General features: G+C 39.5%; 1 protein-coding gene across 1 annotated transcript in view; it reads right to left on the reverse strand.

Annotated features, from left to right (window-relative positions):
* The window catches only part of CACHD1 (cache domain containing 1), a 232,163-nt gene that overhangs the window by 90,462 nt on the left and 128,341 nt on the right, over positions 1 to 13,360 (reverse strand). The window lies entirely within an intron of this gene.

Here is a 13,360-nt window from a genome sequence, read left to right on the forward strand (position 1 = left end):
AACCTTCTGAAATGTAACGCGTTCTGCAAAATCCTTGTTGAATTTTTAACTAGACTCAAGTCCTTCTGGTAACAATATCCATACAGGCTGTATCTGTAACATTTTACCAGCCTGCAGGTAATAATGATTTTTAAGTGGACTGGAGATGAAAATGTGAGAAAAGACAGGGAGAACACTTGAAAGACAGATTCGTCATTCAGTACTTTGAGGGCAAAAATACAAATACACCTTCCTGGGAAATGAACAGAACCTTTGATAAAATTAAACTTGTGTCAAGAACCATGCTTGTCACTTTATTGGACGTTGTGTTACCCAAAGAATAAAAGAACAAAACCATTACAGCAAGAGCTCCTGGCTAACTCACAGTGCTGTGAATAGTAATAATAAAAAATAAGATGTACATAGACATTTTTTATTATTCTTTCATGTGAAACACCTTAAAATATGGCTGGAAAAAAATAGGATTTGCCCACACATGGGTCAGCTGTTACGCCTAGAAACATTAAATCCAACTGTGCATCAGCACATTAAAACTATACATTTGCAATTGGTCCTCTCTTCTGAAATGTCATGCATATAACATACTTGTGGGGGTGAAAATATCTGTGGGATGAAAATAGAGTGATGCTACAGGCTACATTCAACTTCTTGCCAAATCTCTCCCAAGGATGATCCACGTGTGACTTTTAAAATCAGCATGTTCATACTAAATAAATCTTTAAATAAATCTTCCTTCTAAATACCTTCTGCTCTTATTTTCATTTGTTAGTTAACAGATTCTTCCCCTCTGAGATGTTCAATTTAAAATTTAGAATAATCTTTAAAAGTCTTCCTTCCAACCCAAATCTCCAATAAAATCTAGTGGCTAAGTCATGTCCGACCCTTCTGAGACCCATGGACTGTAGCCTACCAGGCTCCTCTTCCATGGAATTTTCCAGGTAAGAATACTGGAATGGGTTGCTATTCCTTTCTTCAGGGGATCTTCCTGATCCAGGGATAGAACCTGTGTCTCCTGCATTGGGAGGAGAATTCTTTACTTACCACCAGGGAAGCCCCTGTACTTCCTGTCTACAGGAAATATTCTATATAACACACCACCACCCAGGACATCTTTTATTTTCCTACAGTCTTTCCTCCAGGAATTACCACTTTTCTCCTAGATTATTGGAATGGCCCAACATGACAAGCAACTAGTCTCTTCACCAAAATTTCTCTGGAAGGAATGATGCTAAAGCTGAAACTCCAGTACTTTGGCCACCTCATGTGAAGAGTTGACTCATTGGAAAAGACTCTGATGCTGGGAGGCATTGGGGGCAGGAGGAGAAGGGGACGACAGAGGATGAGATGGCTGGATGGCATCACTGACTCAATGGACGTGAGTCTGAGTGAGCTCCGGGAGTTGGTGATAGACAAGGAGGCCTGGCGTGCTGCGATTCATGGGGTCGCAAAGAGTTGGACACGACTGAGCGACTGAACTGAACTGACAATGATTTAATCTGCCCAAATCTCAGACCTGATCACAGCCTTTCTTTGCTTTGAACCTGTTTACAGATGTAAATCTGTCCAGTAGATCAAAGATTCTGAGCTCACCACATACATACATCCCTTCTTGGCTGTTTCAGCAGTATCCCCCATCTCAAGTTATTCAATGCTTTATGAAGCTTTGCTGTTTTCTGATCTCAAGCATCCTCCTTCTAGATCTGTCTGCAGGAATTCCACGCTTGAAGACCTCAACTACCACTCTTCAAGCAAACTACAGAGCCCTCTATTCATAATCACTCTTTCTTCAAAAGAGTCTTTGGGTTTTCCATGACAATTGACACAGCCTACTGAGTTTACTCTGCATCCTCTAAGCTCCTAAGGTACAAACTGTTTTATTCATCTTTACCTAGTGGTGAAGGCAATGTCTGGCACCTTAACTGCTTTGAACATGACACAGACAAGTTGAGTTAAAAGTGATATATACACAGATATTTGGAAATTTTGTGTGCTTAAACTCACTCCGCATGCAATCATCAGTATTGTTATAATAATTATTCATGTCTATTATTATTATTATCAGTTCAGTTAACTAATCACTGAGATAACTAAGTCAACAGCAACTTAAGTTTCCCATCAGAGCTTAGCACAATGGAATAATCCTCAGGTGAAATTGATGACTACCATGAACGGGCATAAAAGTACTTGAAATTCTGCCTAAAGTATCTCAGTAATTCTGACATCATCATCACTACCTATACTCAAACTAAGACCACCTCAGGTTTCGTACCACACATGAACTCTCTCCACAGTTATATATTGAGGACCTGTTCAAGCAAGGTACTGAGCAAAAAGTTGACAGAAAAAAGATAAAGGGCACACAGAATAGAAATATGACTTAGAACCTGGTATCAGCCCCTTTCACCATTACCCAGAATCAATCTTCAGTTCAGTTCAGTTCAGTTCAGTCACTCAGTCGTGTCTGACTCTTGGCGACCCCATGAATCACAGCATGCCAGGCCTCCCTGTCCATCACCAACTCCTGGAGCTCACTCAGACTCACATCCATCGAGTTAGTGATGCCATCCAGCCATCTCATCCTCTGTCGTCCCCTTCTCCTCCTGCCCCCAAAACCCTCCAGCATCAGAGTCTTTTCCAATGAGTCAACTCTTCACATGAGGTGACCAAAGTACTGGAGTTTCAGCTTTAGCATCAGTCCTTCCAAAGAAATCCCAGGGCTGATCTCCTTCAGAATGGACTGGTTGGATCTCCTTGCAGTCCAAGGGACTCTCAAGAGTCTTCTCCAACACCACAGTTCAAAGGCATCAATTCTTCGGCGCTCAGCTTTCTTCACAGTCCAACTCTCACATCCATACGTGACCACTGGAAAAACCAAAGCCTTGACTAGACGGACCTTTGTTGGAAAAGTAATGTCTCTGCTTTTGAATATGCTATCTAGGTTGGTCATAACTTTCCTTCCAAGGAGTAAGCGTCTTTTAATTTAATGGCTGCAGTCACCATCTGCAGTGATTTTGGAGCCCAGAAAAATAAAGTCTGACACTGTTTCCACTGTTTCCCATCTATCTGCCATGAAGTAACGGGACCAGATGTCATGATCTTCATTTTCTGAATGTTGAGCTTTAAGCCAACTTTTTCACTCTCCAATTTCACCTTCATCAAGAGGCTTTTTAGTTCCTTTTCCCTTTCTGCCATAAGGGTGGTGTCATCTGCATATCTGAGGTTATTGATATTTCTCCCAGCAATCTTGATTCCAGCTTGTGTGTTTCTTCCAGCCCAGCGTTTCTCATGATGTACTCTGCATATAAGTTAAACAAGCAGGGTGACAATATACAGCCTTGACGTACTCCTTTTCCTATTTGGAACCAGTCTGTTGTTCCATGTCCAGTTCTAACTGTTGCTTTCTGACCTGCATACAGATTTCTCAAGAGGCAGATCAGGTGGTCTGATATTCCCATCTCTTTCAGAATTTCCCAGTTTATTGTGATCCACACAGTCAAAGGCTTTGGCGTAGTCAATAAAGCAGAAATAGATGTTTTTCTGGAACTCTCTTGCTTTTTCCATGATCCAGCGGATGTTGGCAATTTGATCTCTGGGTCCTCCGCCTTTTCTAAAACCAGCTTGAATATAGCTACCTTCAATTCCTCCCTCTCCCAACACCCAATAGTGGTGTGCAGGCCATAGCCAACACCAACAGGCAAGTTCAGGCCCCTTCTGTTCATGGCATATGTAAATGAAATCAGACTAGGTTTTCTAGTTGTTACATGGCAAACAAGTAAAATCTCCTAAAAGAGGATCATCATTTATTTTCTAAAATGTTAAATTCTCTCATTCAAACAACTAGTATTTACTTAGTGTCTACAGTACAGTACTCAGATGTTCAGTCACGTCCGACTCTTTGCGACCCTATAGCCTGTTGCCTGCCAGGCTCCTCTGGCTATGGGATTCTCTTAGAAAGAATACTAGAGTGGGTTGCCATTTCCTCCTCCAGGGGATTTTCCTGACTCCAGGATCGAACATATGTCTCTTGTGTCTCCTGCACTGGCAGGTGGGTTCTTTACCACTGAGCCACCTGGGAAGTCCTGCTGAGTGTCTACTATGTATTAAAGACACATGGCAGCAAGAGATGAATTGTCCTTCATTTCATTTATAAAGCTTAAAGTCTCCTGAAAGAAGTTCAGTTATTCATTCTAGTATCTGAGGTACTCTATGATCTAATATTAATTCAACTTCTCAGCTGCCTTTTCCATCACTTTTCCCAATACAAGGTCCTCATCAGTGCTCCTGGCCATTTCCTTCTGTGGGGCTTTCTTTAAATTGACCTTCCTCTCCTGGAAAGCTCTCCCTCCATATCTCTATATGTGAACATCCTTTTCCTACGCCAAGACTCAGCTGAAATGCTTCTCTCATAAACCATCTCATAAATGTTTCAGTTCAGTTCAGTTGCTCAGTTGTGTCTGACTCTTCATGACCCCATGGACTGCAGCACGCCAGGCCTGCCTGTCCATCACCAACTCCTGGAGTTCACCCAAACTCATGTCCATTGAGTTGGTGATGCCATCCAACCATTTCATCCTCTGTTGTCCCTTCTTCTCCTGCCCTCAATCTTTCCCAGCATCAGGGTATTTTCAAATGAGTTAGTTCTTCGCATCAGGTGGCCAAAGTATTGGCATATCAGCTTCAACATCAGTCCTTCCAATGAACACTCAGGACTGATCTCCTTTAGGATGGACGTTTGGATCTCCTTGCAGTCCAAGGGACTTTCAAAAGTCTTCTCCAACACCACACTTCAAAAGCATCAATTCTTTGGCACTCATCTTTCTTTATAGTCCAACTCTCACATCCATACATGACTATTGGAAAAACCATAGCCTTAACTAGACAGACCTTTGGTGGCAAAGCAATGTCTCTGCATTTTAATATGCTGTCTACGTTGGTCATAACTTTCCTTCCAAGGAGTAAGCATCTTTTAATTTCTAGGCAGCAGTCACCATCTGCAGTGATTTTGGAGTCCTCTCAAATAAAGTCTGTCACTGTTTCCACTGTTTCCCCATCTATTTGCCATGAAGTGATGGGACTGGATGCCACAATCTTAGTTTTCTGAATGTTGAGCTTTTTAAGCCAACTTTTTCACTCCCCTCTTTCACTTTCATCAAGAGGCTCTTTAGTTCTTCTTTGCTTTCTGCCATAAGGGTGGTGTCATCTGCATATCTAAGGTTACTGATATTTCTCCTGGCAATCTTGATTCTAGCTTGTGCCTCATCCAGCCCAGAGTTTCTCATGATGTACACTGCATATAAGTTAAATAAGCAGGGTGACAATATACAGCCTTGACGTACTCCTTTTCCTATTTAGAACCATGTCCAATTCTAACTGTTGCTTCCTGAGCTGCATAACTGTTTACTTTTTTAAATTAATGAATAAGTAATGTAACCTTTGTAGGTCCTGTTGCATAATATCATCTCAACCACCCCCGCCCCCACCCACCAGATAGCTCTCAAAAGCGTGAAGAAAATTACCTAATCAATCTAGAATTTACAAATTTGGGCAGCAGGAAAGGTTGTCCATAATGAATCTTGAGCATTGGCTATCTGGAGTATAGTGGAAACTGTTCAGCTTACAGTTGAGGAAACTAAGGACTACAAAGGTTAGGTGAATTTTCTAAGATCATATAGCAAACAGGTAGAGCAGATGGCCATCTGGTCTTAAGACCATATTCCTATGATATAATCTATATCTCAGCTGAATTGAAAATGAAAGGAAAAATATCCTTACCACTTAAGATATTTTTTACTACCACGGTAGAGACTGAATTGATTTAAAAATGAAATATTTAAAAAGAGGCTTGCTGTTGCTGCTGCTGCTAAGTCGCTTCAGTCGTGTCCAACTGTGTAACCCCATAGACGGCAGCCCCAGGCTTCCCCGTCCCTGGGATTCTCCAGACAAGAACACTGGAGTGGGTTGCCATTTCCTTCTCCAATGCAGGAAAGTGAAAAGTAAAAGTGAAGTCGCTCAGTCGTGTCCAACTCGCTCCTCTGTCCATGGGATTTTCCAGGTAAGAGTACTGGAGTGGGGTGCCATTGCCTTCTCCGAAAAAGAGGCTTACCCTACTTTTAAACATGAAACAAAACTCATGTTTCAGTTCAGTTTTAAAAAAAGCAAATGGAAAAAAAAAAGCAAATGGAAGATGGTATGGAGATTCCTTAGAAAACTAGAAATAAAACCACCAGATGATCCAGCAATCATACTCCTAGGCATATACCCTGAGGAAACCAAAATTGAAAAAGAAACATGTATCCCATAGTTCACTGCAGCACTATTTACAATAGCTCGAACATGGAAGCAACCTGGATATCCATGAATAGATGAATGGATAAAGATGTTGTGGTACATATACACAATGGAATATTACTCAGCCATAAAAGGAACATCTTTGAGTCAGTTCTAATCAGGTGGATGAACCTAGAACATATCATACAGAGTGAAGTAAGTCAGAAACAGAAAGATAAATATCCTATTCTAATGCCTATATACAGAATCTAGAAAAATGATATTGAAGAATTTACTTACAGGGCAGCAATGGAGAAACAGACAGAGAATAGACGTATGGACATGGGGAGAGGGGAGGGGAGGGTGAGATGTATGGAAAGAGTAACAAGGAAACTTACATTACCATATGTAAAATCGATAGCCAATGGGAATTGGCTGTATGTCTAAGGAAACTCAAACAGCGGCCCTGTATCAACCTAGAGGAGTGGAATGGGGATGGAGATGGGAGGGAACTTTAAAAGGGAGGGGATATATGTATAGCTACAGCTGATTCATGTTGAGACTTGACAGAAAACAACAAAATTATGTAAAGCAATTATCCTTCAAAAAAAAAAAAAAAAGGCAATCATAAACTGTGATCTCATGCTCTGAAGTCCCTAGAGGATCCTAAGGAGAGTAATACAGGAATCTGAACATTCTGAGTCAACATGTTAATCATCAAAATTAAAAATAACTCTCTAACTTATTCTAGTTCCCATGTCAACAATACTTCAGGAATTTAAAATGTGAACATACAAATGCCTTAGTGCCTATTCCCACAATAACTATTCAATTAGCCAACATTAATTGAGTGAGGATAAGAGAACTGACTTCTACTTGGAGACACAAAAAAGAATAAAAATCTGAATTCATCTCCCAGTATTTTCTCCCTGGTTTATCCATTGCACTCTTCCAGTCTTCTTAAATAAAGACATTGAAAACAAAAAATAAGAACACCACGAGACAGGAACACCTACAGAAGAAATTGAGGAAGGGAGGAGGAGAAAAATGGAATTAAGAGATGTTGAAGACAAGATTATTGACTGGCTTATAAAAAAAAGTCAAGGGTTAGTGACTAAACAACAGTTTCAGATGTGCAGAGCACATTCCCATTTCTGTGGCAGGTTTCAGAAATAGATATTTTTGGTATATGCAAAAGGTGACTATATATAAATGTGACAAAACAACATGTATGCTTAAGACACTTATAAAATTTATTAATATTATATAGTCTTCTCAGATTGGGAGTTGCAAAATCACATGCTAATGTGGGTCCAGTAGGTAATGATTGTTAGGGGAATGGGTTGGGTGTGAAGCAATAGGGAGTAGTGGAGTCTGTGGTGAAGGGGAGAATACAGGCCCTGTCTTCAAAGGGAGCTGCTCTTCACTGGAGCTGACTATTGCCAGGGCAGGAGGAGAATGGGATGACAGAGGATGAGATGGCATCACTGACTCAATGGACATGAGTTTGGGTGAACTCTGGGAGTTGGTGATAGACAGGGAAGCCTGGAGTGCTGCAATTCATGGGGTCGCAAATAGTCGGACACGATTGAGCAACTGAACTGAACTGAACTGAACTGAACGTGATACCATTGAAAATGAGTTTGCTGTAGATTAAGTCATAGCCTGCTCCCCCCCATAAGAAAACATTAATTCTTCAGATCATTCCTTCAGTAAATATTAATGGAATATCAAATCACTATACAGGACTCTGTACAAAGTAATTAATTTTAAGGACTCCTGAGTAAGAAAAGTTGACTGGTCTGAGAATGAAAGTATCAAAATCACCTGAAAAATCAATTTTCTGCTGCTTTGCAGGTTCTGTCTGTAGTCATCACAGTATAAGCTTCAGGGTGGATTCTGCAGAATATTGTATAAAAGAATATTCTCTCTCTTCAGAGCTGGGCATTTTATCTTATTTTTAAAAAAATATGCATTATCATGAGACTTCCTGGTGGTCTAGTGGTTAAGACTCTGCATTCCCACTGCAGGGTGCATGGCCTTGATCCCTGTCAGGGAACTAAGACCCCATGTGCCCCGTGGTGTGTTCAAAAGGAAAAAAAAGAAGAAAAATCATTATCAAGTTTTAGTGACAAAAATCAAATATGGATTATACATCAGTAAAAATAAAATTCTAGGCCTAAAAAATAAAAATTAGTAATTGGATAAAAAAATCAATCATAAAAATATTGGCCAGGTAACTAACTTGTCTTTAATAAAGTTGGAGAAGCAAGATCAATGGGCTACAGACACAATGTTAGTAATAAGTACCTTAAGTGCTCTTGGGTCAGTGCTACATTTTTTAAAATGTTTACAGGGCCTATATATTTAAGAATGTTGTTCATGTCTGACTTTTTGCAACCTCGTGAACTGTATCACGCCAGGCTTCCCTGGAGTTTGCTCAAACTCACGTCCATTGAGTCAGTGATCCCATCCAAACATCTCATCCTCTGTTGGAGTCTTCTTCAGCATCACAATTTGAAAACATTAATTCTTTGGCGCTTAGCTTTCTTTATGGTCCAACTCTCACATCCATACATGACTACTGGAAAAAACCATAGCTTTGACTATATGGACTTTGTCAGCAAAGTGATGTGTCTGCTTTCTAATACAGTGTCTAGGTTTCTCATAGCTTTTCTTTCAAGGGTATGTGTCTTCTACTTTCATGGCTGCAGTCACCATCTGCAGTGATTTGGAGCCCAAGAAAATTAAATCTGCCTGCTTCCATTGTTTCCCCATCTATTTGCCATGAAGTGATGGGATCGGATGCCATGATATTAGTTTTTTGAATGCTGAGATCCAGATGTAAAACCAGCGATCCCTTATTTCAAGTCCAGTTGCTTATGTTTACTGTAATGGCAATATTATCATATATGCATGTGACCAGTTCATGGGTATAAAGAGTTTGCTTTATAGAATGGTAAAATCTTACAATTTAGAAGGATTTTTCTCAACAATCTTCAGTCCAGTTTTCATTAACTTCAGTAGTTATTTATGTCAATCATCTTTAAGGCTTTGGTTACATTCACTTAATATTTTCATTTAAATTAATGCATTTTAAAATTTAGGTGTATTCATTTTAAAAATAAATTTTATGTTATTTCCATAAGAGAAAAAGCATTATCTTGACATAGAGGATAATATAAACTGTTTTTAGTCATGTTCTTAAATTGCTTTCCAAGACTTGCAGTTCTTCCTTTCTGCATTTAATTCCAACATGAACTCCCTGAGATTCAAAATGTAGACTTTTTCAGAAGGATTGAAATATAAGAAAGAGAGAACTGAAAATGTCCTCAATAGGATAACACAACAGTTAGAAAATGCAGACTAAAGCATTTTATGAGAAACTGAAAAAAGGGGCAGCTAAGGATTCCAACCCTGGTTTACGGCAGTAACTTACTATTAACTCTTCCCATATTTGAACCTTCATTAAAAAGGTAAGAGGCCCTTTTAATTTTAACAAGTGTTTGTGTTTAGTCAATGGCTAGAAAAGCATCAGCTCAGTGTTCACTGCAAAAATTCCTACATACATTCCCTGGTAAGAGAGCCTTTTGCTAAGCCAAGAAGACTCTGTCTACGAGAAGGGTAGTTGTCACTTGCCATTTTCAGCTACAGACAGTTGTGATCAGATCTTTGTTTAAGATGTCGCTAGAGGGAACATGTTTTTTGCCATCCGTCTATCTTCTGATCGCTTAGCTTTATCATGAGAACTGCTCTGGTTGTACAAGATTCACCCCAAATGGCAGTTCCTGGCTCTGTCACCACTCCTAGTGAGGAGAGAAGACTGCAGTGCAGCTGCACAGTGTTTCTGCTTTCAACACAAGTCCAGCATTTAGAGGAGTACCAACCTGCTTACCCCGCATGTTAGGAGTGTAATTCAAGTCTCTTAGATGGCAAACTGAACTAAATGACAGATTCCTGGAGGGCAGAAACTACACTTTATATTTTATTATATTCACTTAAAGGCAGATCACTGGTTATTGCCAAATGTCTGGATGACCTGCATTTCAGACTTCAACCCTTATCTCAGCATATTCAAAATGTAAATCACTGTCTTTACTCCAAAACATTCTGATGTAAATCTGTCTAAACCTTCAAAGTATACATGTGTGTAAGCATGTAGCGCCATTTTCACAAGGCAGAAAATTCTCTTCTTTTTTTTTTTTTTAGAAAATTCTCTTCTATGGCATGGTTACATTTTATGTTATCACTTTTATGCATGGGATATAATTTCCTTAACTTAGCTATTATTAGAAATTTAGAATATTTACAATATTCTCTATTCCAAATGGCATTACAATGACTTTTAAAACAAATTTATCTTTATTAACATGTCTTTATTTCTTGAAATATCCCTCCAAATGACCAGATCAAACAAGATGCACATTTTTTAAAAAAGAAAATTGAAATATAGCTGGTTCACAATATTGTGTTAGTTTCAAGTGTACAAAGTGATTCAGATATGTATCTTTTTTGGGGGTTCTTTTCCATTTTATAGGCTATTTCAAGGTATTATGTTATACAGTAAATTCTTATTGTTTATTTTATACATGGTAGTATCTCTTACTTGCCTGGAAAATCCCATGGATGGAGGAGCCTGGTGGGCTGCAGTCCATGGGGTCGTTAAGAGTTGGACACAACTGAGCGATTTCACTTTCATGCATTGGAGAAGGAAATGGCAACCCACTCCAGTGTTCTTGCCTGGAGAATCCCAGGGACGGGTGAGCCTGGTGGGCTGCCGTCTATGGGGTCGCACAGAGTCGGACACGACTGAAGCGACTTAGCAGCAGCAGTATCTCTTAATCTCATACTCCCAGTTTATCCTTCTCCCTTTCCTCTTTGGTCACCATAAATTTGTCTTCTATGACTGTGAGTGTATTTGTTTTGTAAATAAATTCATTTGTACCATTTTTTTAGATTCCACATGTAAGTGCTATTGTGTAGTGTTTATTTTTCTCTAACTTACTTCACTTAGTATGATAATCCCGAGGTCCGAGAGGGACACCTCTTTTCCCCATGCCATGCAGCTTGCAGGGGTCTTAGTTTCCTTACCAGGGATCAAACCTGTGGCCCTGGAAATGGAAGTGTGGAGTCCTAACCACTGAATGGAAAAGGGGTTCCCCAATGTGCACACAGAATCCTTTGTGAAGCCATCCATCTGGTACACTTCTCTGCTTTGAGGAACCAGAGCACTTCTCTGCTGTGTCACGGTTTGCTCTCACTATTTAATTATGTTCAGTATTTGGTCCCACCCAATAATAGTTTAATTTCTCACCCCTGACTCATCCCCATATTCAAGTCATTTCAGATTCCAGCACATAGTAATCAAACCCAGTTGTGAGGCACTGGGATGAAAATGGATGAGCTGTAATCCCTGCCCAGAACAGCAGGGGAGGTGTACCTACCAACAACACGTGGTCCATTCAGTTCTGCACCGTAATAGAGGTGACGGAAACTCACTATGGGAACAAAGATGAGGAACAATGAATTCTTCCAGGGGCAAAGGTAAAGAAGGAGAGGGGGAAAAAGAGGTGATAGGAAGCTATGGAGTGAGACAAATGGTTATATTGCCTGTTGAAACATTAAAAGAAATTCATGAGGTGGGAAAAAAATGGAAAGGTGACATATTGGGTAGATTTACAAGTAGACGTCAGTCAATTCAAGCTTTTTGTTTCACCTAGAGCCATGTTCTACTTAGAAATTTCATGAAGATCCCCTATTTTTGAGGCAACTTCTGCACTACTGACATTGAGAGTCAGACAATTCTTTGGAGGACTGTCCTGTGTATTGCAGGAAGTTTACAGCATCCCTGGCCTCTCCTCACTAGGAGCAACTGTTTCCACCTTCCAACTGTGACAACTGAACATGTTTCCAGATACTGCCAAATCTCCCTGGGGATGAAGGGGAGTGGAAATCATCTTAGTTGAGAACCAGTGTTTTAAGCTACGCTGTAAGGTGTAAGGACTTCTCCCTTACTATCCTATCTTTTTTCCTCAGTCAGGAAATGATTTTTTTTCTTTGGTTTAAAGCCCAATGGACTCTTATTTTATTTTTAGATTAGAGGCAAATTGTTGAAAACATTAAGTTACCAATGCCCCGACTATAAAAAAAAAGAACTTCTTCTTTGATTAAACCTAATAAACAAAAAATGAAATGTTCACTATGATAGGAAAGTATATATTTGCTCAGAACATTACAATTTGCAAAGTACTTTCTTATACGATTTCAAAAAAATGCTCATAATATCCTGTGAAATATCCATTATTATTTCCATTCTAGGGATGAAGCAAGGCTCAGTCAAAGCTGTCACCTATCTGAGACCCCCTGAATACCAACTCCTGGAGTTAAGATTCATATCTGGACAGTCTCATTCCAAAATGTATATACTTTCTGTTTAGGTTAGTAAATAGCTACTATGCACACAGGTAAGCCAGAGAGAAAGTCTCATCTTAACATCATACAGAGAAATAAAATGATCTGAGGATGCTCGGTTACCTACATAGCCCACTAACAAAATATAATAAGTAAAAACTTCTTTGTAGGAAGCAAAGGGTCATTTAACTACCAAAGAATTGTGTTGTTTTCATCCTTTGCATAGCTTTAAGAGCGCTTATGCAAAAAGAAGAGTGATACACACTAGATATGGTAACTTTTACACTCATAATTTTAGAGTATGTTAACTTCTTTTAGTCATTCTAAATAGCCAATTCTAACTTGGTATCATGAAGATTATTATCCACTGATAGAAAACTGCATATAAAAATAGAACGTTAAGTAACTAGATTATGGCTACTCAGCTAATTAGAGACCAAGTCAAAATCTTTGTACCTGGAAATAACTGTTCTTCCCTCTACAATTTCCAGCATCATATAACCCTATACCCCTCCAGATATAAATATCACTATGCCAATGAACAGCTTCCCTGGTGGCTCAGATGGTAAAGAACTGCCTGAAATGTGGGAGACCCCGGTTTGATCCTTGGGTTGGGAAGATCCCCTGGAGAAGGGAATGACTACCCACTCCAGTGTTCATGCCTGGAGAATTCCATGGAGAG

This window comes from Bos indicus x Bos taurus, chromosome 3 (assembly GCF_003369695.1).
Source record: "Bos indicus x Bos taurus breed Angus x Brahman F1 hybrid chromosome 3, Bos_hybrid_MaternalHap_v2.0, whole genome shotgun sequence".
NCBI classification, from domain to species: domain Eukaryota; kingdom Metazoa; phylum Chordata; class Mammalia; order Artiodactyla; family Bovidae; genus Bos; species Bos indicus x Bos taurus.